Source organism: Phalaenopsis equestris, unplaced genomic scaffold, assembly GCF_001263595.1.
Source record: "Phalaenopsis equestris unplaced genomic scaffold, ASM126359v1 Scaffold000002, whole genome shotgun sequence".
Classification (NCBI taxonomy): Eukaryota; Viridiplantae; Streptophyta; class Magnoliopsida; order Asparagales; family Orchidaceae; genus Phalaenopsis; species Phalaenopsis equestris.
In genome coordinates, this window is record NW_018164444.1 from 24967371 (window position 1) to 24972334 (window position 4964).

Here is a 4964-nt window from a genome sequence, read left to right on the forward strand (position 1 = left end):
CAAATAAAAATAGAAGAAATTTTCTATATTTCCATTACTACATTAATCAAGTACAGAGATAGTCAATCGAAAGCGCTGCAGTTTCACGGACGATCGTGTATGATTATTAAATTTGTGACAGATTTTCCTTAATTTTTTCTTACATTTTTCCTGATAAATGAATAGTTTACTGTTTGACGGTTATATTATTTTATTAAATATTTAAAATTATATATTAAACATTGTGATAATATGTGTGGTAATGTAAATACGAAAGAAAGAATTTGTTTTTTCTTGCTTATGCTATAGGTTTTCGACGGTTTATCTTCAATTTTGCGATGGTTCCAAACTTATCTGTAGGCAACATCGACGGTCAGCCAATGCAAATTTTTACCTACGCCTAACTGTCACATGATTGACGGCATATGGTGCATCAACAAAAATGACGGACGCGACACTTTTCTGACAGTTAACCTGTTAGTTATAAAAGACAGTGTATAAATGATGCTTAATCGACTATTTTACCTACGTCAAACAACCGACGGGTGAGACACTTTTCCGACAGTTAACCTGTAAGTTATAACTGACGGTTTTGTCTGCTTCAAAAAACTAACGGGTTCGACACTTTTCCGACGTGTATGCCATCACTATTATTGACGGAGGAACTGTCGGTTATACGAACCGACAATTACTAATGACTAGAATTTTCTCAAAAAAAGCTACGATATTAAAAACGTCGGTACATTTATACTGTCAGAATATCGATCGATTTTGAAATTACTGACAAACATTTATCTATGAGCTTAAAATTATCGGTAAACCGTCAGTAATATTAAAAACAATGATTTTTCTTATCATAATCGATAAATTGTGACTATCAGAAAAAACTTAAATTTTTGTAGTGTCCCTATTATCCCATAAGCTGCATATAATAATTAGTCTCTAACCTTTCATAGTCTAGGAGATGGATCTCCTTGATCTATTTATTCCTTCTAATGGACAAAAGAAATACATCTTGGTCTTGATAAACTATTTTTTAAGTAGATCAAATAATGGGTTTGTCAAAAATCACTACCAAGGTCATTCATAAGTTTAAATGGACCAACATTATTTGTACTTACATGCTACTCATGGTGATAATTATGAACATTGATACAACGTTTGTGGTCAAAAAGTAAAATAGAGATATCAAAGTCAAGTTCACCTCAGTACAACATCCAAAGGTTAACAAAAATGTGCATGCAATGAAAAAATTGATCCTAAACCTACTAAACAAAGTTGAAGGAGATAAATGTAAATGGGTTGAACTACTTTAGGCACTTAGAATTATTTCATCAATAGTAATCGATCATAGCCCTTTTATTCTTTTGTATGGAGTTGAAGCTATGTTACTATTGGAATATGATATACATTATCAAATAATACTTTCAGCTGCCAAATTAAAAAAAAAAAAAACAAATTAGTGGAATGAAAAATGATTAATAGTAAGGGTAGGAATGCCACACTAGATCTATTTGAATAAATGTGATTTCAATATTCAATTAAAACAGACAGAAGTGAAGTGAATGATTGACAAATACTAAAATTCAAAGGTGTGAGAGAAACAATTCAAGATTGGTGACCTCGTATTAAAAAAAGCGGATAAAGCCGCTTGCAACATTGTACTTGGAAAGATCACAACATCATGGATTGTTCCTTGTATCGTTAAAAAGCAAGTTGGACCTAGGGCATACAAACTACTTGTATATTCTAGAGAGGAGATCCTTAAAAGGTAGTACTAAAAAAAACCTTAAACTCTTTTAACCCATTATTTAATTTTCTTAACCAATAAGGAAGCTCACATAAATGAGTCAACCTCAAATTTACTTTGCAACGAGAATTTAAATTTGCCTTTGAAAAAAAATCCTATTACTACACAAGTAGAAGAGTAGTTCTTTAAGCAAGATCAACATAAATAAGATCTTTCGTTTAAAAATCTTTATCAGCAATTAAGAAGAAAATTTCCTAATGAATCCACAAAAAAATCAAAGAAAGATTACAACATCAGTTTGCTAAATTATTTGAAGAAGGAAAAGATCACATATAGGATGATAACAAGACATCAATGACTAATAACGATGTACCTAAAAAGTGAAAAAAATTACATATGACACTCGTTCAGAAAAAAAAAAAATCTCAATCTAACCGACAGAAGTTACAAAAAATTACATATGACACTCGTTCAGAAAAAAAAATCTCAATCTAACCGACAGAAGTTACTGGTGGGCCCAATCATGATCTAACATTATCAATAAAGGCAACTAGAAGAGAATATGTGCTAATCTAAAAAATATCTAAAGTAAATCACCTAACTCAAAAGATCCACACACTTTCTCCTTTTTTCAATACCTGTGATTTTACTTTTTGGTAACATTATATGTTATTGTATTCTGCTGAAGAAGTTTGGAGTCTTTTGGTTTGATTACACTCTATATATAGTGGTATTGTCTTGTATCCTTTTGTGCAAGTTTGGAAAGTCTAGTTTCTAGAGTGTGCTTGGTGGAAACCTTGTTCTACAATTTGTAAGTTGTTTTTATAAATAAAGTTTTGTTCTGTATTATTATAATTGTTTTTTATATATCAATAATATGTAATGATGCTAAAAATTCTATCTAACGATATTTCTCATTGGTTTTATCAATGGTTGGTCTTGAATTTAGAAATGCATTTAATTATAGCATGCATTTCTAATTTGATAGTAGAATTATTTGATAAAATACTTAAATGGATTAGATATGCAATCCCAAATAAAAAGCTTTAATAAATTGAATAAATAATGTTATTCTCTTTTCTACATTTGACCTTAAATGTGATTATTGGCAACTTCAAATAAAAGAGCAAGATCGTTATAAAACTGCTTTTACTGTCCCCTTCAAATATTATGAGCTCCGTGTAATGTCATTCGGACTTTAAAACACAACATCTGAATTTCAAAATATTATGTATGACATTTTTAGCTCTTATTATGAATTTATTATTTTTTACATTGAAGATGTTTTAGTTTTCCTTAATACTATTAAGTAACATATTATTCTTTTTATATTATGACATAACGTATTCATTATTTTAAAATGAATTGTATATATTAAAGCGATTGTTTCTGACCCTGGTAAAAAAATCATAATTGTGCTTCTGTATTTTTGTAATTTTGCAACTTCAAACAAATTTATATATGTTAAAGATCAACTTAAATTTGGATATGTATTAAAATAAACAGACCATTATCTAAACTTACTTTTAAAACTTTCATTAATGATTGAGCCCAATTTAGACATCTGTCATCTCTTAAACAAGCTAAGATAGAAACATTTAATCCTCGTAGAGTCAGAGGTTTAAACACTACTTGAATTAATCATATATGAAGATATTTGTAATCCTAAAATTAAGTGTTTAAATCTTCTTTAGACAATAACGGTATGACCTTTTCAGTTCCATCTCTAGTGATTGTTTGCTCTACAATTTTAATAGATAATTTTTCTTTAAAATCAAATGTTTCAATTTTATATAAGAAAATTTTTTCTATTTTAGGAGTTGTCCATTTACTAAGACCTTCTTCATTAAGAGGATATTCTCTACATTTTTTATGTTTTGATTTTTTTTTTTTTTATAGAATATGAGGCAGTCATTCTCTACATTTTTTATGTTTTGATTTTTTTTTTATAGAATATGAGGCAGTTAAAACCGAGTTAAAATGAGAACTAGATGCCATAAGAAAACATTAGAGACTCACATGTATAGACGTAAGATAAATTGAAATGAACACAAGAAATTATCTTAGGAGAAAATTAATAATAATATGAGTTGTACCAGATATTATTATACCAGACAGTTGACATATTAAAAAAAAACAAATTTTACAGAAAACAGATTTTACAGACTTTGGCTGTTGGTAATACGTCCATATGTTAACCAACAGACTTTGGCTGTTGGTAATACGTCCATATGTTAACCAACAGTAAAGTACGGTTGTAGAAAATGGTCATCGTACGAGCAATGAGCCACAATCTCCAGCCTGTGCAAGCTTCCTTGTCTTTGGCTACGTAGCATGTAAGCGGCTCTCAAATATTACTGGTTATTAAACGCCTCCAGTCCTCAATGTATATGGACACTCCTGATGTATATGATTGATGATGAAGACATATTTCTAACTAATGAATTGTATGGTATCAAATATTTCTCTGATACTTGCTTGTACAAGTTTCGGACATTTCTCTGATAAAACAAAAGAAAATAAAATAAGAAAAGATAAAAAAAATACTACACGTGTCAGAACATCCTCGTTTCAAATTAGTGATATTAAAAATTTAAAAATATTATTTAAATATCAATGATATGTTTTTTTAGTTTATTTATTTATTTATTTATTTAAAGCTTATTCATTGTAGGGGTGTAAACGAGCCGATCACGAGCGAGCCATGCTTAGCTCGTGCTCGGCTCGTTTATATTTCGAGCTCAAAAAATGTGTTCGTGTTCGGTTCGTTTGCTTAACGAGTCGAACACAAGCTGTTCACGAACAAAAAGTTCTTTTAACAACTCTAATCATATAGTCATAAGACAATAGGGGTTTAAGCAAGATTTAAAAATTATTAGTTATATTAAACATCATTTGAATCTAATTTAATATTTTTTATTCTCTTGATCAATATTTTAATTGATTATAAAACTTTGTAGCCTTGTAGTCAATTAGATTTTTTTTAAATACTATATCTTTTTTTTTAAAGAAAATGTACAAAAATTGGAGGGATTCTTAACGAGCCGAACACGAGTTGTTCACGAACAACGAGCCGTTTTGACAGCCCTAATTCATTGATTTCTTTCCAATGAATTCGAGTTGAGCGGTTCGTTGTTTGTTTGGGCTCTTATTTTTCATCATGGACATCTTAAATTTTGAAAGATAATGCTATTAATTTTTTTTTGTATTATTCCTTGTATTATTCCTATATATA